Source organism: Pseudorca crassidens, chromosome 8, assembly GCF_039906515.1.
Source record: "Pseudorca crassidens isolate mPseCra1 chromosome 8, mPseCra1.hap1, whole genome shotgun sequence".
Classification (NCBI taxonomy): domain Eukaryota; kingdom Metazoa; phylum Chordata; class Mammalia; order Artiodactyla; family Delphinidae; genus Pseudorca; species Pseudorca crassidens.
The window spans coordinates 108,700,731-108,726,590 of record NC_090303.1 but is presented as its reverse complement, the minus strand read 5'-3'; positions in this window follow the sequence as shown (position 1 = coordinate 108,726,590).

Below are 25,860 nucleotides of genomic sequence, written 5' to 3'. Positions count from 1 at the left end.
TATGGTCCTATAGCTTAGGGAAATTAAAATCAAAAAGACACAGCCACCCCAAAGTTTGGGACGCCTCTGTTTACAAGAACCTCGTTTACAGTACAAGTTCAACATCGCAGAAAGTGAAAAATGGATAAAGAAGTTGTGGTATTTACTTACAAAGCAATATCACTCAGCAATGAAATCTATGTCATCAGGCCCTTAGCAGCACAATGAGTGGATTCAGGTATGATGATTCTAACTGAAATAAGTCACACAGAAAAAGAAACATCATAAGATATCAGGAATACACGGAATGTAAACTTGGCTACACAGGAACTGAATTACAGAACAGAACAGGGTCTCAAATTTAGAAAACCAACTTATGCTTGCTTAAGGGTAAAGGTGAGTTGGGGTGCTGCATAAAACCAGAGATTGAAATGAGCACAGATAAAGTTCCTTAAGCCAAATATGGAATAGACAAGAGCTACTCCTTGCTCAACGAAATGGACTCAACACCGCATATTAAAAGCCTAAGAATGTACCTGACTAGTAAGTATCTTAAAACCTATGGATTGCTATGTCTCCGAAAGAGAATCAAGCATGTGTACAGGGGCATAAACGCAGCAGTGATAGGATTGGAGAGGTTCGGTGAGCAAATGAAGACCCTTTGAAGTCATATTGCATGGTACCCATTCCACGGGTTTCAACTACCCAGGTTTAAGGTATTCTTCCTTCAGCTAAAACATGCATGTGGAACCTAGAGTATGATCAACCATGTGATCGGGAGACGTGTTCAAATATGTCTCAGTTTTCGTACCCTGGTACTCGGGTGCAACATTCCAGACGCTTTACTAACACCCTCCCGACTTGGAGAGTCAGTCCCTTTAACCTCCTGTTTGGCCCAGTTTGCAATTTCTGCGGAAGATGAACAGGAATAGCGAGAACCAATGAGAGACTAGCTGGAGGTGTCTGGACGGGCAAATTTAACTCTCATTTCCCACCAGGAAGAGGAATTAACCAAAGGCTCAGCGTGCCGTGCCGGAACCAGATTAGGGCCTGAAGCCATCCTGCGGTGTTGCGGCCAGCTCAAAAGAAAGCGAGTTGAAGAAAGGAGCTCAGGGGCACTGTAATTCACAAACCTGCAGAGTTATAAATGACAGCTATCGTCCAAAAATATACTGAAGTAAGGCTGCCAAGAGGACTTGAAAGCGGGGCAGAATTGCAGGAAACCGATTTCAGGAGGCAGACTGGAATTGCATTGAAAGCATAGGAAAAGAGGCAGAACGTCCACAATGATGCACTTGGCCAAAAAGGGCGTATGCGTTTTTTCCTGAATATATTCAGGAAAAAACGCATACGCCCTTTTTGGCCAACCAAGCAAGCTTGCAAAGGAAATCTGCACTACAATGAAGTCTCACTTCCCCCCGGTCAAAAGGGCCATCTGAAAAAAGTGTAAAATCCAGAAAGGCAGGACAGGCCATGGAGAACTGGGAGCCTTGTTATGCTGATGGGCGGGATGTAAATTGCCAACAGACACTCGGGAGAAGTGTATGGTGTTTCCTGAAACATCTAAAAAACAAAGCAACAGAGCCTAGGGCACTTCCACTTATGGTCCTATAGCTTAGGGAAATTAAAATCAAAAAGACACAGCCACCCCAAAGTTTGGGACGCCTCTGTTTACAAGAACCTCGTTTAGTGTACAAGTTCAACATCGCAGAAAGTGAAAAATGGATAAAGAAGTTGTGGTATTTACTTACAAAGCAATATCACTCAGCAATGAAATCTATGTCATCAGGCCCTTAGCAGCACAATGAGTGGATTCAGGTATGATGATTCTAACTGAAATAAGTCACACAGAAAAAGAAACATCATAAGATATCAGTAATACACGGAATGTAAACTTGGCTACACAGGAACTGAATTACAGAACAGAACAGGGTCTCAAATTTAGAAAACCAACTTATGCTTGCTTAAGGGGAAAGGTGAGTTGGGGTGCTGCATAAAACCAGAGATTGAAATGAGCACAGATAAAGTTCCTTAAGCCAAATATGGAATAGACAAGAGCTACTCCTTGCTCAACGAAATGGACTCAACACCGCATATTAAACGCCTAAGAATGTACCTGACTAGTAAGTATCTTAAAACCTATGGATTGCTATGTCTCCGAAAGAGAATCAAGCATGTGTACAGGGGCATAAACGCAGCAGTGATAGGATTGGAGAGGTTCGGTGAGCAAATGAAGACCCTTTGAAGTCATATTGCATGGTACCCATTCCACGGGTTTCAACTACCCAGGTTTAAGGTATTCTTCCTTCAGCTAAAACATGCATGTGGAACCTAGAGTATGATCAACCATGTGATCGGGAGACGTGTTCAAATATGTCTCAGTTTTCGTACCCTGGTACTCGGGTGCAACATTCCAGACGCTTTACTAACACCCTCCCGACTTGGAGAGTCAGTCCCTTTAACCTCCTGTTTGGCCCAGTTTGCAATTTCTGCGGAAGATGAACAGGAATAGCGAGAACCAATGAGAGACTAGCTGGAGGTGTCTGGACGGGCAAATTTAACTCTCATTTCCCACCAGGAAGAGGAATTAACCAAAGGCTCAGCGTGCCGTGCCGGAACCAGATTAGGGCCTGAAGCCATCCTGCGGTGTTGCGGCCAGCTCAAAAGAAAGCGAGTTGAAGAAAGGAGCTCAGGGGCACTGTAATTCACAAACCTGCAGAGTTATAAATGACAGCTATCGTCCAAAAATATACTGAAGTAAGGCTGCCAAGAGGACTTGAAAGCGGGGCAGAATTGCAGGAAACCGATTTCAGGAGGCAGACTGGAATTGCATTGAAAGCATAGGAAAAGAGGCAGAACGTCCACAATGATGCACTTGGCCAAAAAGGGCGTATGCGTTTTTTCCTGAATATATTCAGGAAAAAACGCATACGCCCTTTTTGGCCAACCAAGCAAGCTTGCAAAGGAAATCTGCACTACAATGAAGTCTCACTTCCCCCCGGTCAAAAGGGCCATCTGAAAAAAGTGTAAAATCCAGAAAGGCAGGACAGGCCATGGAGAACTGGGAGCCTTGTTATGCTGATGGGCGGGATGTAAATTGCCAACAGACACTCGGGAGAAGTGTATGGTGTTTCCTGAAACATCTAAAAAACAAAGCAACAGAGCCTAGGGCACTTCCACTTATGGTCCTATAGCTTAGGGAAATTAAAATCAAAAAGACACAGCCACCCCAAAGTTTGGGACGCCTCTGTTTACAAGAACCTCATTTAGCGTACAAGTTCAACATCGCAGAAAGTGAAAAATGGATAAAGAAGTTGTGGTATTTACTTACAAAGCAATATCACTCAGCAATGAAATCTATGTCATCAGGCCCTTAGCAGCACAATGAGTGGATTCAGGTATGATGATTCTAACTGAAATAAGTCACACAGAAAAAGAAACATCATAAGATATCAGTAATACACGGAATGTAAACTTGGCTACACAGGAACTGAATTACAGAACAGAACAGGGTCTCAAATTTAGAAAACCAACTTATGCTTGCTTAAGGGGAAAGGTGAGTTGGGGTGCTGCATAAAACCAGAGATTGAAATGAGCACAGATAAAGTTCCTTAAGCCAAATATGGAATAGACAAGAGCTACTCCTTGCTCAACGAAATGGACTCAACACCGCATATTAAACGCCTAAGAATGTACCTGACTAGTAAGTATCTTAAAACCTATGGATTGCTATGTCTCCGAAAGAGAATCAAGCATGTGTACAGGGGCATAAACGCAGCAGTGATAGGATTGGAGAGGTTCGGTGAGCAAATGAAGACCCTTTGAAGTCATATTGCATGGTACCCATTCCACGGGTTTCAACTACCCAGGTTTAAGGTATTCTTCCTTCAGCTAAAACATGCATGTGGAACCTAGAGTATGATCAACCATGTGATCGGGAGACGTGTTCAAATATGTCTCAGTTTTCGTACCCTGGTACTCGGGTGCAACATTCCAGACGCTTTACTAACACCCTCCCGACTTGGAGAGTCAGTCCCTTTAACCTCCTGTTGGCCCAGTTTGCAATTTCTGTGGAAGATGAACAGGAATAGCGAGAACCAATGAGAGACTAGCTGGAGGTGTCTGGACGGGCAAATTTAACTCTCATTTCCCACCAGGAAGAGGAATTAACCAAAGGCTCAGCGTGCCGTGCCGGAACCAGATTAGGGCCTGAAGCCATCCTGCGGTGTTGCGGCCAGCTCAAAAGAAAGCGAGTTGAAGAAAGGAGCTCAGGGGCACTGTAATTCACAAACTTGCAGAGTTATAAATGACAGCTATCGTCCAAAAATATACTGAAGTAAGGCTGCCAAGAGGACTTGAAAGCGGGGCAGAATTGCAGGAAACCGATTTCAGGAGGTAGACTGGAATTGCATTGAAAGCATAGGAAAAGAGGCAGAACGTCCACAATGATGCACTTGGCCAAAAAGGGCGTATGCATTTTTTCCTGAATATATTCAGGAAAAAACGCATACGCCCTTTTTGGCCAACCAAGCAAGCTTGCAAAGGAAATCTGCACTACAATGAAGTCTCACTTCCCCCCGGTCAAAAGGGCCATCTGAAAAAAGTGTAAAATCCAGAAAGGCAGGACAGGCCATGGAGAACTGGGAGCCTTGTTATGCTGATGGGCGGGATGTAAATTGCCAACAGACACTCGGGAGAAGTGTATGGTGTTTCCTGAAACATCTAAAAAACAAAGCAACAGAGCCTAGGGCACTTCCACTTATGGTCCTATAGCTTAGGGAAATTAAAATCAAAAAGACACAGCCACCCCAAACATTGGGACGCCTCTGTTTACAAGAACCTCGTTTACAGTACAAGTTCAACATCGCAGAAAGTGAAAAATGGATAAAGAAGTTGTGGTATTTACTTACAAAGCAATATCACTCAGCAATGAAATCTATGTCATCAGGCCCTTAGCAGCACAATGAGTGGATTCAGGTATGATGATTCTAACTGAAATAAGTCACACAGAAAAAGAAACATCATAAGATATCAGTAATACACGGAATGTAAACTTGGCTACACAGGAACTGAATTACAGAACAGAACAGGGTCTCAAATTTAGAAAACCAACTTATGCTTGCTTAAGGGTAAAGGTGAGTTGGGGTGCTGCATAAAACCAGAGATTGAAATGAGCACAGATAAAGTTCCTTAAGCCAAATATGGAATAGACAAGAGCTACCTCTTGCTCAACGAAATGGACTCAACACCACATATTAAATGCCTAAGAATGTACCTGACTAGTAAGTATCTTAAAACCTATGGATTGCTATGTCTCCGAAAGAGAATCAAGCATGTGTACAGGGGCATAAACGCAGCAGTGATAGGATTGGAGAGGTTCGGTGAGCAAATGAAGACCCTTTGAAGTCATATTGCATGGTACCCATTCCACGGGTTTCAACTACCCAGGTTTAAGGTATTCTTCCTTCAGCTAAAACATGCATGTGCAACCTAGAGTATGATCAACCATGTGATCGGGAGACGTGTTCAAATATGTCTCAGTTTTCGTACCCTGGTACTCGGGTACAACATTCCAGACGCTTTACTAACACCCTCCCGACTTGGAGAGTCAGTCCCTTTAACCTCCTGTTTGGCCCAGTTTGCAATTTCTGCGGAAGATGAACAGGAATAGCGAGAACCAATGAGAGACTAGCTGGAGGTGTCTGAACGGGCAAATTTAACTCTCATTTCCCACCAGGAAGAGGAATTAACCAAAGGCTCAGCGTGCCGTGCCGGAACCAGATTAGGGCCTGAAGCCATCCTGCGGTGTTGCGGCCAGCTCAAAAGAAAGCGAGTTGAAGAAAGGAGCTCAGGGGCACTGTAATTCACAAACCTGCAGAGTTATAAATGACAGCTATCGTCCAAAAATATACTGAAGTAAGGCTGCCAAGAGGACTTGAAAGCGGGGCAGAATTGCAGGAAACCGATTTCAGGAGGCAGACTGGAATTGCATTGAAAGCATAGGAAAAGAGGCAGAACGTCCACAATGATGCACTTGGCCAAAAAGGGCGTATGCGTTTTTTCCTGAATATATTCAGGAAAAAACGCATACGCCCTTTTTGGCCAACCAAGCAAGCTTGCAAAGGAAATCTGCACTACAATGAAGTCTCACTTCCCCCCGGTCAAAAGGGCCATCTGAAAAAAGTGTAAAATCCAGAAAGGCAGGACAGGCCATGGAGAACTGGGAGCCTTGTTATGCTGATGGGCGGGATGTAAATTGCCAACAGACACTCGGGAGAAGTGTATGGTGTTTCCTGAAACATCTAAAAAACAAAGCAACAGAGCCTAGGGCACTTCCACTTATGGTCCTATAGCTTAGGGAAATTAAAATCAAAAAGACACAGCCACCCCAAAGTTTGGGACGCCTCTGTTTACAAGAACCTCGTTTACAGTACAAGTTCAACATCGCAGAAAGTGAAAAATGGATAAAGAAGTTGTGGTATTTACTTACAAAGCAATATCACTCAGCAATGAAATCTATGTCATCAGGCCCTTAGCAGCACAATGAGTGGATTCAGGTATGATGATTCTAACTGAAATAAGTCACACAGAAAAAGAAACATCATAAGATATCAGTAATACACGGAATGTAAACTTGGCTACACAGGAACTGAATTACAGAACAGAACAGGGTCTCAAATTTAGAAAACCAACTTATGCTTGCTTAAGGGGAAAGGTGAGTTGGGGTGCTGCATAAAACCAGAGATTGAAATGAGCACAGATAAAGTTCCTTAAGCCAAATATGGAATAGACAAGAGCTACCTCTTGCTCAACGAAATGGACTCAACACCGCATATTAAATGCCTAAGAATGTACCTGACTAGTAAGTATCTTAAAACCTATGGATTGCTATGTCTCCGAAAGAGAATCAAGCATGTGTACAGGGGCATAAACGCAGCAGTGATAGGATTGGAGAGGTTCGGTGAGCAAATGAAGACCCTTTGAAGTCATATTGCATGGTACCCATTCCACGGGTTTCAACTACCCAGGTTTAAGGTATTCTTCCTTCAGCTAAAACATGCATGTGCAACCTAGAGTATGATCAACCATGTGATCGGGAGACGTGTTCAAATATGTCTCAGTTTTCGTACCCTGGTACTCGGGTGCAACATTCCAGACGCTTTACTAACACCCTCCCGACTTGGAGAGTCAGTCCCTTTAACCTCCTGTTTGGCCCAGTTTGCAATTTCTGCGGAAGATGAACAGGAATAGCGAGAACCAATGAGAGACTAGCTGGAGGTGTCTGGACGGGCAAATTTAACTCTCATTTCCCACCAGGAAGAGGAATTAACCAAAGGCTCAGCGTGCCGTGCCGGAACCAGATTAGGGCCTGAAGCCATCCTGCGGTGTTGCGGCCAGCTCAAAAGAAAGCGAGTTGAAGAAAGGAGCTCAGGGGCACTGTAATTCACAAACCTGCAGAGTTATAAATGACAGCTATCGTCCAAAAATATACTGAAGTAAGGCTGCCAAGAGGACTTGAAAGCGGGGCAGAATTGCAGGAAACCGATTTCAGGAGGCAGACTGGAATTGCATTGAAAGCATAGGAAAAGAGGCAGAACGTCCACAATGATGCACTTGGCCAAAAAGGGCGTATGCGTTTTTTCCTGAATATATTCAGGAAAAAACGCATACGCCCTTTTTGGCCAACCAAGCAAGCTTGCAAAGGAAATCTGCACTACAATGAAGTCTCACTTCCCCCCGGTCAAAAGGGCCATCTGAAAAAAGTGTAAAATCCAGAAAGGCAGGACAGGCCATGGAGAACTGGGAGCCTTGTTATGCTGATGGGCGGGATGTAAATTGCCAACAGACACTCGGGAGAAGTGTATGGTGTTTCCTGAAACATCTAAAAAACAAAGCAACAGAGCCTAGGGCACTTCCACTTATGGTCCTATAGCTTAGGGAAATTAAAATCAAAAAGACACAGCCACCCCAAAGTTTGGGACGCCTCTGTTTACAAGAACCTCGTTTACAGTACAAGTTCAACATCGCAGAAAGTGAAAAATGGATAAAGAAGTTGTAGTATTTACTTACAAAGCAATATCACTCAGCAATGAAATCTATGTCATCAGGCCCTTAGCAGCACAATGAGTGGATTCAGGTATGATGATTCTAACTGAAATAAGTCACACAGAAAAAGAAACATCATAAGATATCAGTAATACACGGAATGTAAACTTGGCTACACAGGAACTGAATTACAGAACAGAACAGGGTCTCAAATTTAGAAAACCAACTTATGCTTGCTTAAGGGGAAAGGTGAGTTGGGGTGCTGCATAAAACCAGAGATTGAAATGAGCACAGATAAAGTTCCTTAAGCCAAATATGGAATAGACAAGAGCTACCTCTTGCTCAACGAAATGGACTCAACACCGCATATTAAATGCCTAAGAATGTACCTGACTAGTAAGTATCTTAAAACCTATGGATTGCTATGTCTCCGAAAGAGAATCAAGCATGTGTACAGGGGCATAAACGCAGCAGTGATAGGATTGGAGAGGTTCGGTGAGCAAATGAAGACCCTTTGAAGTCATATTGCATGGTACCCATTCCACGGGTTTCAACTACCCAGGTTTAAGGTATTCTTCCTTCAGCTAAAACATGCATGTGCAACCTAGAGTATGATCAACCATGTGATCGGGAGACGTGTTCAAATATGTCTCAGTTTTCGTACCCTGGTACTCGGGTGCAACATTCCAGACGCTTTACTAACACCCTCCCGACTTGGAGAGTCAGTCCCTTTAACCTCCTGTTTGGCCCAGTTTGCAATTTCTGCGGAAGATGAACAGGAATAGCGAGAACCAATGAGAGACTAGCTGGAGGTGTCTGGACGGGCAAATTTAACTCTCATTTCCCACCAGGAAGAGGAATTAACCAAAGGCTCAGCGTGCCGTGCCGGAACCAGATTAGGGCCTGAAGCCATCCTGCGGTGTTGCGGCCAGCTCAAAAGAAAGCGAGTTGAAGAAAGGAGCTCAGGGGCACTGTAATTCACAAACCTGCAGAGTTATAAATGACAGCTATCGTCCAAAAATATACTGAAGTAAGGCTGCCAAGAGGACTTGAAAGCGGGGCAGAATTGCAGGAAACCGATTTCAGGAGGTAGACTGGAATTGCATTGAAAGCATAGGAAAAGAGGCAGAACGTCCACAATGATGCACTTGGCCAAAAAGGGCGTATGCGTTTTTTCCTGAATATATTCAGGAAAAAACGCATACGCCCTTTTTGGCCAACCAAGCAAGCTTGCAAAGGAAATCTGCACTACAATGAAGTCTCACTTCCCCCCGGTCAAAAGGGCCATCTGAAAAAAGTGTAAAATCCAGAAAGGCAGGACAGGCCATGGAGAACTGGGAGCCTTGTTATGCTGATGGGCGGGATGTAAATTGCCAACAGACACTCGGGAGAAGTGTATGGTGTTTCCTGAAACATCTAAAAAACAAAGCAACAGAGCCTAGGGCACTTCCACTTATGGTCCTATAGATTAGGGAAATTAAAATCAAAAAGACACAGCCACCCCAAAGTTTGGGACGCCTCTGTTTACAAGAACCTCGTTTACAGTACAAGTTCAACATCGCAGAAAGTGAAAAATGGATAAAGAAGTTGTGGTATTTACTTACAAAGCAATATCACTCTGCAATGAAATCTATGTCATCAGGCCCTTAGCAGCACAATGAGTGGATTCAGGTATGATGATTCTAACTGAAATAAGTCACACAGAAAAAGAAACATCATAAGATATCAGTAATACACGGAATGTAAACTTGGCTTCACAGGAACTGAATTCCAAAACAGAACAGGGTCTCAAATTTAGAAAACCAACTTATGCTTGCTTAAGGGTAAAGGTGAGTTGGGGTGCTGCATAAAACCAGAGATTGAAATGAGCACAGATAAAGTTCCTTAAGCCAAATATGGAATAGACAAGAGCTACTCCTTGCTCAACGAAATGGACTCAACACCCCATATTAAACGCCTAAGAATGTACCTGACTAGTAAGTATCTTAAAACCTAGGGATTGCTATGTCTCCGAAAGAGAATCAAGCGTGTGTACAGGGGCATAAATGCAGCAGTGATAGGATTGGAGAGGTTTGGTGAGCAAATGAAGACCCTCTGAAGTCATATTGCATGGTACCCATTCCACGGGTTTCAACTACCCAGGTTTAAGGTATTCTTCCTTCAGCTAAAACATGCATGTGGAACCTAGAGTATGATCAACCATGTGATCGGGAGACGTGTTCAAATATGTCTCAGTTTTCGTACCCTGGTACTCGGGTGCAACATTCCTGACGCTTTACTAACACCCTCCCGACTTGGAGAGTCAGTCCCTTTAACCTCCTGTTTGGCCCAGTTTGCAATTTCTGCGGAAGATGAACAGGAATAGCGAGAACCAATGAGAGACTAGCTGGAGGTGTCTGGACGGGCAAATTTAACTCTCATTTCCCACCAGGAAGAGGAATTAACCAAAGGCTCAGCATGCCGTGCCGGAACCAGATTAGGGCCTGAAGCCATCCTGCGGTGTTGCGGCCAGCTCAAAAGAAAGCGAGTTGAAGAAAGGAGCTCAGGGGCACTGTAATTCACAAACCTGCAGAGTTATAAATGACAGCTATCGTCCAAAAATATACTGAAGTAAGGCTGCCAAGAGGACTTGAAAGCGGGGCAGAATTGCAGGAAACCGATTTCAGGAGGTAGACTGGAATTGCATTGAAAGCATAGGAAAAGAGGCAGAACGTCCACAATGATGCACTTGGCCAAAAAGGGCGTATGCGTTTTTTCCTGAATATATTCAGGAAAAAACTCATACGCCCTTTTTGGCCAACCAAGCAAGCTTGCAAAGGAAATCTGCACTACAATGAAGTCTCACTTCCCCCCGGTCAAAAGGGCCATCTGAAAAAAGTGTAAAATCCAGAAAGGCAGGACAGGCCATGGAGAACTGGGAGCCTTGTTATGCTGATGGGCGGGATGTAAATTGCCAACAGACACTCGGGAGAAGTGTATGGTGTTTCCTGAAACATCTAAAAAACAAAGCAACAGAGCCTAGGGCACTTCCACTTATGGTCCTATAGATTAGGGAAATTAAAATCAAAAAGACACAGCCACCCCAAAGTTTGGGACGCCTCTGTTTACAAGAACCTCGTTTACAGTACAAGTTCAACATCGCAGAAAGTGAAAAATGGATAAAGAAGTTGTGGTATTTACTTACAAAGCAATATCACTCTGCAATGAAATCTATGTCATCAGGCCCTTAGCAGCACAATGAGTGGATTCAGGTATGATGATTCTAACTGAAATAAGTCACACAGAAAAAGAAACATCATAAGATATAAGTAATACACGGAATGTAAACTTGGCTACACAGGAACTGAATTACAGAACAGAACAGGGTCTCAAATTTAGAAAACCAACTTATGCTTGCTTAAGGGGAAAGGTGAGTTGGGGTGCTGCATAAAACCAGAGATTGAAATCAGCACAGATAAAGTTCCTTAAGCCAAATATGGAATAGACAAGAGCTACTCCTTGCTCAACGAAATGGACACAACACCGCATATTAAACGCCTAAGAATGTACCTGACTAGTAAGTATCTTAAAACCTATGGATTGCTATGTCTCCGAAAGAGAATCAAGCATGTGTACAGGGGCATAAACGCAGCAGTGATAGGATTGGAGAGGTTTGGTGAGCAAATGAAGACCCTCTGAAGTCATATTGCATGGTACCCATTCCATGGGTTTCAACTACCCAGGTTTAAGGTATTCTTCCTTCAGCTAAAACATGCATGTGGAACCTAGAGTATGATCAACCATGTGATCGGGAGACGTGTTCAAATATGTCTCAGTTTTCGTACCCTGGTACTCGGGTGCAACATTCCAGACGCTTTACTAACACCCTCCCGACTTGGAGAGTCAGTCCCTTTAACCTCCTGTTTGGCCCAGTTTGCAATTTCTGCGGAAGATGAACAGGAATAGCGAGAACCAATGAGAGACTAGCTGGAGGTGTCTGGACGGGCAAATTTAACTCTCATTTCCCACCAGGAAGAGGAATTAACCAAAGGCTCAGCGTGCCGTGCCGGAACCAGATTAGGGCCTGAAGCCATCCTGCGGTGTTGCGGCCAGCTCAAAAGAAAGCGAGTTGAAGAAAGGAGCTCAGGGGCACTGTAATTCACAAACCTGCAGAGTTATAAATGACAGCTATCGTCCAAAAATATACTGAAGTAAGGCTGCCAAGAGGACTTGAAAGCGGGGCAGAATTGCAGGAAACCGATTTCAGGAGGTAGACTGGAATTGCATTGAAAGCATAGGAAAAGAGGCAGAACGTCCACAATGATGCACTTGGCCAAAAAGGGCGTATGCGTTTTTTCCTGAATATATTCAGGAAAAAACGCATACGCCCTTTTTGGCCAACCAAGCAAGCTTGCAAAGGAAATCTGCACTACAATGAAGTCTCACTTCCCCCCGGTCAAAAGGGCCATCTGAAAAAAGTGTAAAATCCAGAAAGGCAGGACAGGCCATGGAGAACTGGGAGCCTTGTTATGCTGATGGGCGGGATGTAAATTGCCAACAGACACTCGGGAGAAGTGTATGGTGTTTCCTGAAACATCTAAAAAACAAAGCAACAGAGCCTAGGGCACTTCCACTTATGGTCCTATAGATTAGGGAAATTAAAATCAAAAAGACACAGCCACCCCAAAGTTTGGGACGCCTCTGTTTACAAGAACCTCGTTTACAGTACAAGTTCAACATCGCAGAAAGTGAAAAATGGATAAAGAAGTTGTGGTATTTACTTACAAAGCAATATCACTCTGCAATGAAATCTATGTCATCAGGCCCTTAGCAGCACAATGAGTGGATTCAGGTATGATGATTCTAACTGAAATAAGTCATACAGAAAAAGAAACATCATAAGATATCAGTAATACACGGAATGTAAACTTGGCTACACAGGAACTGAATTACAGAACAGAACAGGGTCTCAAATTTAGAAAACCAACTTATGCTTGCTTAAGGGGAAAGGTGAGTTGGGGTGCTGCATAAAACCAGAGATTGAAATCAGCACAGATAAAGTTCCTTAAGCCAAATATGGAATAGACAAGAGCTACTCCTTGCTCAACGAAATGGACTCAACACCCCATATTAAACGCCTAAGAATGTACCTGACTAGTAAGTATCTTAAAACCTAGGGATTGCTATGTCTCCGAAAGAGAATCAAGCGTGTGTACAGGGGCATAAATGCAGCAGTGATAGGATTGGAGAGGTTCGGTGAACAAATGAAGACCCTTTGAAGTCATATTGCATGGTACCCATTCCACAGGTTTCAACTACCCAGGTTTAAGGTATTCTTCCTTCAGCTAAAACATGCATGTGGAACCTAGAGTATGATCAACCATGTGCTCGGGAGACGTGTTCAAATATGTCTCAGTTTTCATACCCTGGTACTCGGGTGCAACATTCCAGACGCTTTACTAACACTCTCCCGACTTGGAGAGTCAGTCCCTTTAACCTCCTGTTTGGCCCAGTTTGCAATTTCTGCGGAAGATGAACAGGAATAGCGAGAACCAATGAGAGACTAGCTGGAGGTGTCTGGACGGGAAAATTTTACTCTCATTTCCCACCAGGAAGAGGAATTAACCAAAGGCTCAGCGTGCCGTGCCGGAACCAGATTAGGGCCTGAAGCCATCCTGCGGTGTTGCAGCCACGTCACAAGAAAGCGAGTTGAAGAAAGGAGCTCAGGGGCACTGTAATTCACAAACCTGCAGAGTTATAAATGACAGCTATCGTCCAAAAATATACTGAAGTAAGGCTGCCAAGAGGACTTGAAAGCGGGGCAGAATTGCAGGAAACCGATTTCAGGAGGTAGACTGGAATTGCATTGAAAGCATAGGAAAAGAGGCAGAACGTCCACAATGATGCACTTGGCCAAAAAGGGCGTATGCGTTTTTTCCTGAATATATTCAGGAAAAAACGCATACGCCCTTTTTGGCCAACCAAGCAAGCTTGCAAAGGAAATCTGCACTACAATGAAGTCTCACTTCCCCCCGGTCAAAAGGGCCATCTGAAAAAAGTGTAAAATCCAGAAAGGAAGGACAGGCCATGGAGAACTGGGAGCCTTGTTATGCTGATGGGCGGGATGTAAATTGCCAACAGACACTCGGGAGAAGTGTATGGTGTTTCCTGAAACATCTAAAAAACAAAGCAACAGAGCCTAGGGCACTTCCACTTATGGTCCTATAGATTAGGGAAATTAAAATCAAAAAGACACAGCCACCCCAAAGTTTGGGACGCCTCTGTTTACAAGAACCTCGTTTACAGTACAAGTTCAACATCGCAGAAAGTGAAAAATGGATAAAGAAGTTGTGGTATTTACTTACAAAGCAATATCACTCTGCAATGAAATCTATGTCATCAGGCCCTTAGCAGCACAATGAGTGGATTCAGGTATGATGATTCTAACTGAAATAAGTCACACAGAAAAAGAAACATCATAAGATATCAGTAATACACGGAATGTAAACTTGGCTACACAGGAACTGAATTACAGAACAGAACAGGGTCTCAAATTTAGAAAACCAACTTATGATTGCTTAAGGGGAAAGGTGAGTTGGGGTGCTGCATAAAACCAGAGATTGAAATCAGCACAGATAAAGTTCCTTAAGCCAAATATGGAATAGACAAGAGCTACTCCTTGCTCAACGAAATGGACACAACACCGCATATTAAACGCCTAAGAATGTACCTGACTAGTAAGTATCTTAAAACCTATGGATTGCTATGTCTCCGAAAGAGAATCAAGCATGTGTACAGGGGCATAAACGCAGCAGTGATAGGATTGGAGAGGTTTGGTGAGCAAATGAAGACCCTCTGAAGTCATATTGCATGGTACCCATTCCACGGGTTTCAACTACCCAGGTTTAAGGTATTCTTCCTTCAGCTAAAACATGCATGTGGAACCTAGAGTATGATCAACCATGTGATCGGGAGACGTGTTCAAATATGTCTCAGTTTTCGTACCCTGGTACTCGGGTGCAACATTCCAGACGCTTTACTAACACCCTCCCGACTTGGAGAGTCAGTCCCTTTAACCTCCTGTTTGGCCCAGTTTGCAATTTCTGCGGAAGATGAACAGGAATAGCGAGAACCAATGAGAGACTAGCTGGAGGTGTCTGGACGGGCAAATTTAACTCTCATTTCCCACCAGGAAGAGGAATTAACCAAAGGCTCAGCGTGCCGTGCCGGAACCAGATTAGGGCCTGAAGCCATCCTGCGGTGTTGCGGCCAGCTCAAAAGAAAGCGAGTTGAAGAAAGGAGCTCAGGGGCACTGTAATTCACAAACCTGCAGAGTTATAAATGACAGCTATCGTCCAAAAATATACTGAAGTAAGGCTGCCAAGAGGACTTGAAAGCGGGGCAGAATTGCAGGAAACCGATTTCAGGAGGTAGACTGGAATTGCATTGAAAGCATAGGAAAAGAGGCAGAACGTCCACAATGATGCACTTGGCCAAAAAGGGCGTATGCGTTTTTTCCTGAATATATTCAGGAAAAAACGCATACGCCCTTTTTGGCCAACCAAGCAAGCTTGCAAAGGAAATCTGCACTACAATGAAGTCTCACTTCCCCCCGGTCAAAAGGGCCATCTGAAAAAAGTGTAAAATCCAGAAAGGCAGGACAGGCCATGGAGAACTGGGAGCCTTGTTATGCTGATGGGCGGGATGTAAATTGCCAACAGACACTCGGGAGAAGTGTATGGTGTTTCCTGAAACATCTAAAAAACAAAGCAACAGAGCCTAGGGCACTTCCACTTATGGTCCTATAGATTAGGGAAATTAAAATCAAAAAGACACAGCCACCCCAAAGTTTGGGACGCCTCTGTTTACAAGAACCTCGTTTACAGTACAAGTTCAACATCGCAGAAAGTGAAAAATGGATAAAGAAGTTGTGGTATTTACTTACAAAGCAATATCACTCTGCAATGAAATCTATGTCATCAGGCCCTTAGCAGCACAATGAGTGGATTCAGGTATGATGATTCTAACTGAAATAAGTCACACAGAAAAAGAAACATCATAAGATATCAGTAATACACGGAATGTAAACTTGGCTACACAGGAACTGAATTACAGAACAGAACAGGGTCTCAAATTTAGAAAACCAACTTATGCTTGCTTAAGGGGAAAGGTGAGTTGGGGTGCTGCATAAAACCAGAGATTGAAATCAGCACAGATAAAGTTCCTTAAGCCAAATATGGAATAGACAAGAGCTACTCCTTGGTCAACGAAATGGACACAACACCGCATATTAAACGCCTAAGAATGTACCTGACTAGTAAGTATCTTAAAACCTATGGATTGCTATGTCTCCGAAAGAGAATCAAGCATGTGTACAGGGGCATAAACGCAGCAGTGATAGGATTGGAGAGGTTTGGTGAGCAAATGAAGACCCTCTGAAGTCATATTGCATGGTACCCATTCCACGGGTTTCAACTACCCAGGTTTAAGGTATTCTTCCTTCAGCTAAAACATGCATGTGGAACCTAGAGTATGATCAACCATGTGATCGGGAGACGTGTTCAAATATGTCTCAGTTTTCGTACCCTGGTACTCGGGTGCAACATTCCAGACGCTTTACTAACACCCTCCCGACTTGGAGAGTCAGTCCCTTTAACCTCCTGTTTGGCCCAGTTTGCAATTTCTGCGGAAGATGAACAGGAATAGCGAGAACCAATGAGAGACTAGCTGGAGGTGTCTGGACGGGCAAATTTAACTCTCATTTCCCACCAGGAAGAGGAATTAACCAAAGGCTCAGCGTGCCGTGCCGGAACCAGATTAGGGCCTGAAGCCATCCTGCGGTGTTGCGGCCAGCTCAAAAGAAAGCGAGTTGAAGAAAGGAGCTCAGGGGCACTGTAATTCACAAACCTGCAGAGTTATAAATGACAGCTATCGTCCAAAAATATACTGAAGTAAGGCTGCCAAGAGGACTTGAAAGCGGGGCAGAATTGCAGGAAACCGATTTCAGGAGGTAGACTGGAATTGCATTGAAAGCATAGGAAAAGAGGCAGAACGTCCACAATGATGCACTTGGCCAAAAAGGGCGTATGCGTTTTTTCCTGAATATATTCAGGAAAAAACGCATACGCCCTTTTTGGCCAACCAAGCAAGCTTGCAAAGGAAATCTGCACTACAATGAAGTCTCACTTCCCCCCGGTCAAAAGGGCCATCTGAAAAAAGTGTAAAATCCAGAAAGGCAGGACAGGCCATGGAGAACTGGGAGCCTTGTTATGCTGATGGGCGGGATGTAAATTGCCAACAGACACTCGGGAGAAGTGTATGGTGTTTCCTGAAACATCTAAAAAACAAAGCAACAGAGCCTAGGGCACTTCCACTTATGGTCCTATAGCTTAGGGAAATTAAAATCAAAAAGACACAGCCACCCCAAAGTTTGGGATGCCTCTGTTTACAAGAACCTCGTTTACAGTACAAGTTCAACATCGCAGAAAGTGAAAAATGGATAAAGAAGTTGTGGTATTTACTTACAAAGCAATATCACTCAGCAATGAAATCTATGTCATCAGGCCCTTAGCAGCACAATGAGTGGATTCAGGTATGATGATTCTAACTGAAATAAGTCACACAGAAAAAGAAACATCATAAGATATCAGTAATACACGGAATGTAAACTTGGCTACACAGGAACTGAATTACAGAACAGAACAGGGTCTCAAATTTAGAAAACCAACTTATGCTTGCTTAAGGAGAAAGGTGAGTTGGGGTGCTGCATAAAACCAGAGATTGAAATGAACACAGATAAAGTTCCTTAAGCCAAATATGGAATAGACAAGAGCTACTCCTTGCTCAACGAAATGGACTCAACACCGCATATTAAATGCCTAAGAATGTACCTGACTAGTAAGTATCTTAAAACCTATGGATTGCTATGTCTCCGAAAGAGAATCAAGCATGTGTACAGGGGCATAAACGCAGCAGTGATAGGATTGGAGAGGTTCGGTGAGCAAATGAAGACCCTTTGAAGTCATATTGCATGGTACCCATTCCACGGGTTTCAAATACCCAGGTTTAAGGTATTCTTCCTTCAGCTAAAACATGCATGTGGAACCTAGAGTCTGATCAACCATGTGATCGGGAGACGTGTTCAAATATGTCTCAGTTTTCGTACCCTGGTACTCGGGTGCAACATTCCAGACGCTTTACTAACACCCTCCCGACTTGGAGAGTCAGTCCCTTTAACCTCCTGTTTGGCCCAGTTTGCAATTTCTGCGGAAGATGAACAGGAATAGCGAGAACCAATGAGAGACTAGCTGGAGGTGTCTGGACGGGCAAATTTAACTCTCATTTCCCACCAGGAAGAGGAATTAACCAAAGGCTCAGCGTGCCGTGCCGGAACCAGATTAGGGCCTGAAGCCATCCTGCGGTGTTGCGGCCAGCTCAAAAGAAAGCGAGTTGAAGAAAGAAGCTCAGGGGCACTGTAATTCACAAACCTGCAGAGTTATAAATGACAGCTATCGTCCAAAAATATACTGAAGTAAGGCTGCCAAGAGGACTTGAAAGCGGGGCAGAATTGCAGGAAACCGATTTCAGGAGGCAGACTGGAATTGCATTGAAAGCATAGGAAAAGAGGCAGAACGTCCACAATGATGCACTTGGCCAAAAAGGGCGTATGCGTTTTTTCCTGAATATATTCAGGAAAAAACGCATACGCCCTTTTTGGCCAACCAAGCAAGCTTGCAAAGGAAATCTGCACTACAATGAAGTCTCACTTCCTCCCGGTCAAAAGGGCCATCTGAAAAAAGTGTAAAATCCAGAAAGGCAGGACAGGCCATGGAGAACTGGGAGCCTTGTTATGCTGATGGGCGGGATGTAAATTGCCAACAGACACTCGGGAGAAGTGTATGGTGTTTCCTGAAACATCTAAAAAACAAAGCAACAGAGCCTAGGGCACTTCCACTTATGGTCCTATAGCTTAGGGAAATTAAAATCAAAAAGACACAGCCACCCCAAAGTTTGGGACGCCTCTGTTTACAAGAACCTCGTTTACCGTACAAGTTCAACATCGCAGAAAGTGAAAAATGGATAAAGAAGTTGTGGTATTTACTTACAAAGCAATATCACTCAGCAATGAAATCTATGTCATCAGGCCCTTAGCAGCACAATGAGTGGATTCAGGTATGATGATTCTAACTGAAATAAGTCACACAGAAAAAGAAACATCATAAGATATCAGTAATACACGGAATGTAAACTTGGCTCCACAGGAACTGAATTACAGAACAGAACAGGGTCTCAAATTTAGAAAACCAACTTATGCTTGCTTAAGGGGAAAGGTGAGTTGGGGTGCTGCATAAAACCAGAGATTGAAATGAGCACAGATAAAGTTCCTTAAGCCAAATATGGAATAGACAAGAGCTACTCCTTGCTCAACGAAATGGACTCAACACCGCATATTAAATGCCTAAGAATGTACCTGACTAGTAAGTATCTTAAAACCTATGGATTGCTATGTCTCCGAAAGAGAATCAAGCATGTGTACAGGGGCATAAACGCAGCAGTGATAGGATTGGAGAGGTTCGGTGAGCAAATGAAGACCCTTTGAAGTCATATTGCATGGTACCCATTCCACGGGTTTCAACTACCCAGGTTTAAGGTATTCTTCCTTCAGCTAAAACATGCATGTGGAACCTAGAGTATGATCAACCATGTGATCGGGAGACGTGTTCAAATATGTCTCAGTTTTCGTACCCTGGTACTCGGGTGCAACATTCCAGACGCTTTACTAACACCCTCCCGACTTGGAGAGTCAGTCCCTTTAACCTCCTGTTTGGCCCAGTTTGCAATTTCTGCGGAAGATGAACAGGAATAGCGAGAACCAATGAGAGACTAGCTGGAGGTGTCTGGACGGGCAAATTTAACTCTCATTTCCCACCAGGAAGAGGAATTAACCAAAGGCTCAGCGTGCCGTGCCGGAACCAGATTAGGGCCTGAAGCCATCCTGCGGTGTTGCGGCCAGCTCAAAAGAAAGCGAGTTGAAGAAAGGAGCTCAGGGGCACTGTAATTCACAAACCTGCAGAGTTATAAATGACAGCTATCGTCCAAAAATATACTGAAGTAAGGCTGCCAAGAGGACTTGAAAGCGGGGCAGAATTGCAGGAAACCGATTTCAGGAGGTAGACTGGAATTGCATTGAAAGCATAGGAAAAGAGGCAGAACGTCCACAATGATGCACTTGGCCAAAAAGGGCGTATGCGTTTTTTCCTGAATATATTCAGGAAAAAACGCATACGCCCTTTTTGGCCAACCAAGCAAGCTTGCAAAGGAAATCTGCACTACAATGAAGTCTCACTTCCCCCCGGTCAAAAGGGCCATCTGAAAAAAGTGTAAAATCCAGAAAGGCAGGACAGGCCATGGAGAACTGGGAGCCTTGTTATGCTGATGGGCGGGATGTAAATTGCCAACAGACACTCGGGAGAAGTGTATGGTGTTTCCTGAAACATCTAAAAAACAAAGCAACAGAGCCTAGGGCACTTCGACTTATGGTCCTATAGATTAGGGAAATTAAAATCAAAAAGACACAGCCACCCCAAAGTTTGGGACGCCTCTGTTTACAAGAACCTCGTTTACAGTACAAGTTCAACATTGCAGAAAGTGAAAAATGGATAAAGAAGTTGTGGTATTTACTTACAAAGCAATATCACTCAGCAATGAAATCTATGTCATCAGGCCCTTAGCAGCACAATGAGTGGATTCAGGTATGATGATTCTAACTGAAATAAGTCACACAGAAAAAGAAACATCATAAGATATCAGTAATACACGGAATGTAAACTTCGCTACACAGGAACTGAATTCCAAAACAGAACAGGGTCTCAAATTTAGAAAACCAACTTATGCTTGCTTAAGGGGAAAGGTGAGTTGGGATGCTGCATAAAACCAGAGATTGAAATGAGCACAGATAAAGTTCCTTAAGCCAAATATGGAATAGACAAGAGCTACTCCTTGCTCAACGAAATGGACACAACACTGCATATTAAACGCCTAAGAATGTACCTGACTAGTAAGTATCTTAAAACCTATGGATTGCTATGTCTCCGAAAGAGAATCAAGCATGTGTACAGGGGCATAAACGCAGCAGTGATAGGATTGGAGAGGTTTGGTGAGCAAATGAAGACCCTCTGAAGTCATATTGCATGGTACCCATTCCACGGGTTTCAACTACCCAGGTTTAAGGTATTCTTCCTTCAGCTAAAACATGCATGTGGAACCTAGAGTATGATCAACCATGTGATCGGGAGACGTGTTCAAATATGTCTCAGTTTTCGTACCCTGGTACTCGGGTGCAACATTCCTGACGCTTTACTAACACCCTCCCGACTTGGAGAGTCAGTCCCTTTAACCTCCTGTTTGGCACAGTTTGCAATTTCTGCGGAAGATGAACAGGAATAGCGAGAACCAATGAGAGACTAGCTGGAGGTGTCTGGACGGGCAAATTTAACTCTCATTTCCCACCAGGAAGAGGAATTAACCAAAGGCTCAGCGTGCCGTGCCGGAACCAGATTAGGGCCTGAAGCCATCCTGCGGTGTTGCGGCCAGCTCAAAAGAAAGCGAGTTGAAGAAAGGAGCTCAGGGGCACTGTAATTCACAAACCTGCAGAGTTATAAATGACAGCTATCGTCCAAAAATATACTGAAGTAAGGCTGCCAAGAGGACTTGAAAGCGGGGCAGAATTGCAGGAAACCGATTTCAGGAGGTAGACTGGAATTGCATTGAAAGCATAGGAAAAGAGGCAGAACGTCCACAATGATGCACTTGGCCAAAAAGGGCGTATGCGTTTTTTCCTGAATATATTCAGGAAAAAACTCATACGCCCTTTTTGGCCAACCAAGCAAGCTTGCAAAGGAAATCTGCACTACAATGAAGTCTCACTTCCCCCCGGTCAAAAGGGCCATCTGAAAAAAGTGTAAAATCCAGAAAGGCAGGACAGGCCATGGAGAACTGGGAGCCTTGTTATGCTGATGGGCGGGATGTAAATTGCCAACAGACACTCGGGAGAAGTGTATGGTGTTTCCTGAAACATCTAAAAAACAAAGCAACAGAGCCTAGGGCACTTCCACTTATGGTCCTATAGATTAGGGAAATTAAAATCAAAAAGACACAGCCACCCCAAAGTTTGGGACGCCTCTGTTTACAAGAACCTCGTTTACAGTACAAGTTCAACATCGCAGAAAGTGAAAAATGGATAAAGAAGTTGTGGTATTTACTTACAAAGCAATATCACTCTGCAATGAAATCTATGTCATCAGGCCCTTAGCAGCACAATGAGTGGATTCAGGTATGATGATTCTAACTGAAATAAGTCACACAGAAAAAGAAACATCATAAGATATCAGTAATACACGGAATGTAAACTTGGCTACACAGGAACTGAATTACAGAACAGAACAGGGTCTCAAATTTAGAAAACCAACTTATGCTTGCTTAAGGGGAAAGGTGAGTTGGGGTGCTGCATAAAACCAGAGATTGAAATCAGCACAGATAAAGTTCCTTAAGCCAAATATGGAATAGACAAGAGCTACTCCTTGCTCAACGAAATGGACACAACACCGCATATTAAACGCCTAAGAATGTACCTGACTAGTAAGTATCTTAAAACCTATGGATTGCTATGTCTCCGAAAGAGAATCAAGCATGTGTACAGGGGCATAAACGCAGCAGTGATAGGATTGGAGAGGTTTGGTGAGCAAATGAAGACCCTCTGAAGTCATATTGCATGGTACCCATTCCACGGGTTTCAACTACCCAGGTTTAAGGTATTCTTCCTTCAGCTAAAACATGCATGTGGAACCTAGAGTATGATCAACCATGTGATCGGGAGACGTGTTCAAATATGTCTCAGTTTTCGTACCCTGGTACTCGGGTGCAACATTCCAGACGCTTTACTAACACCCTCCCGACTTGGAGAGTCAGTCCCTTTAACCTCCTGTTTGGCCCAGTTTACAATTTCTGCGGAAGATGAACAGGAATAGCGAGAACCAATGAGAGACTAGCTGGAGGTGTCTGGACGGGCAAATTTAACCCTCATTTCCCACCAGGAAGAGGAATTAACCAAAGGCTCAGCGTGCCGTGCCGGAACCAGATTAGGGCCTGAAGCCATCCTGCGGTGTTGCGGCCAGCTCAAAAGAAAGCGAGTTGAAGAAAGGAGCTCAGGGGCACTGTAATTCACAAACCTGCAGAGTTATAAATGACAGCTATCGTCCAAAAATATACTGAAGTAAGGCTGCCAAGAGGACTTGAAAGCGGGGCAGAATTGCAGGAAACCGATTTCAGGAGGTAGACTGGAATTGCATTGAAAGCATAGGAAAAGAGGCAGAACGTCCACAATGATGCACTTGGCCAAAAAGGGCGTATGCGTTTTTTCCTGAATATATTCAGGAAAAAACGCATACGCCCTTTTTGGCCAACCAAGCAAGCTTGCAAAGGAAATCTGCACTACAATGAAGTCTCACTTCCCCCCGGTCAAAAGGGCCATCTGAAAAAAGTGTAAAATCCAGAAAGGCAGGACAGGCCATGGAGAACTGGGAGCCTTGTTATGCTGATGGGCGGGATGTAAATTGCCAACAGACACTCGGGAGAAGTGTATGGTGTTTCCTGAAACATCTAAAAAACAAAGCAACAGAGCCTAGGGCACTTCCACTTATGGTCCTATAGCTTAGGGAAATTAAAATCAAAAAGACACAGCCACCCCAAAGTTTGGGACGCCTCTGTTTACAAGAACCTCGTTTACAGTACAAGTTCAACATCGCAGAAAGTGAAAAATGGATAAAGAAGTTGTGGTATTTACTTACAAAGCAATATCACTCAGCAATGAAATCTATGTCATCAGGCCCTTAGCAGCACAATGAGTGGATTCAGGTATGATGATTCTAACTGAAATAAGTCACACAGAAAAAGAAACATCATAAGATATCAGTAATACACGGAATGTAAACTTGGCTACACAGGAACTGAATTACAGAACAGAACAGGGTCTCAAATTTAGAAAACCAACTTATGCTTGCTTAAGGGTAAAGGTGAGTTGGGGTGCTGCATAAAACCAGAGATTGAAATGAGCACAGATAAAGTTCCTTAAGCCAAATATGGAATAGACAAGAGCTACTCCTTGCTCAACGAAATGGACTCAACACCGCATATTAAACGCCTAAGAATGTACCTGACTAGTAAGTATCTTAAAACCTATGGATTGCTATGTCTCCGAAAGAGAATCAAGCATGTGTACAGGGGCATAAACGCAGCAGTGATAGGATTGGAGAGGTTCGGTGAGCAAATGAAGACCCTTTGAAGTCATATTGCATGGTACCCATTCCACGGGTTTCAACTACCCAGGTTTAAGGTATTCTTCCTTCAGCTAAAACATGCATGTGGAACCTAGAGTATGATCAACCATGTGATCGGGAGACGTGTTCAAATATGTCTCAGTTTTCGTACCCTGGTACTCGGGTGCAACATTCCAGACGCTTTACTAACACCCTCCCGACTTGGAGAGTCAGTCCCTTTAACCTCCTGTTTGGCCCAGTTTGCAATTTCTGCGGAAGATGAACAGGAATAGCGAGAACCAATGAGAGACTAGCTGGAGGTGTCTGGACGGGCAAATTTAACTCTCATTTCCCACCAGGAAGAGGAATTAACCAAAGGCTCAGCATGCCGTGCCGGAACCAGATTAGGGCCTGAAGCCATCCTGCGGTGTTGCGGCCAGCTCAAAAGAAAGCGAGTTGAAGAAAGGAGCTCAGGGGCACTGTAATTCACAAACCTGCAGAGTTATAAATGACAGCTATCGTCCAAAAATATACTGAAGTAAGGCTGCCAAGAGGACTTGAAAGCGGGGCAGAATTGCAGGAAACCGATTTCAGGAGGCAGACTGGAATTGCATTGAAAGCATAGGAAAAGAGGCAGAACGTCCACAATGATGCACTTGGCCAAAAAGGGCGTATGCGTTTTTTCCTGAATATATTCAGGAAAAAACGCATACGCCCTTTTTGGCCAACCAAGCAAGCTTGCAAAGGAAATCTGCACTACAATGAAGTCTCACTTCCTCCCGGTCAAAAGGGCCATCTGAAAAAAGTGTAAAATCCAGAAAGGCAGGACAGGCCATGGAGAACTGGGAGCCTTGTTATGCTGATGGGCGGGATGTAAATTGCCAACAGACACTCGGGAGAAGTGTATGGTGTTTCCTGAAACATCTAAAAAACAAAGCAACAGAGCCTAGGGCACTTCCACTTATGGTCCTATAGCTTAGGGAAATTAAAATCAAAAAGACACAGCCACCCCAAAGTTTGGGACGCCTCTGTTTACAAGAACCTCGTTTACAGTACAAGTTCAACATCGCAGAAAGTGAAAAATGGATAAAGAAGTTGTGGTATTTACTTACAAAGCAATATCACTCAGCAATGAAATCTATGTCATCAGGCCCTTAGCAGCACAATGAGTGGATTCAGGTATGATGATTCTAACTGAAATAAGTCACACAGAAAAAGAAACATCATAAGATATCAGTAATACACGGAATGTAAACTTGGCTACACAGGAACTGAATTACAGAACAGAACAGGGTCTCAAATTTAGAAAACCAACTTATGCTTGCTTAAGGGGAAAGGTGAGTTGGGGTGCTGCATAAAACCAGAGATTGAAATCAGCACAGATAAAGTTCCTTAAGCCAAATATGGAATAGACAAGAGCTACTCCTTGCTCAACGAAATGGACACAACACCGCATATTAAACGCCTAAGAATGTACCTGACTAGTAAGTATCTTAAAACCTATGGATTGCTATGTCTCCGAAAGAGAATCAAGCATGTGTAC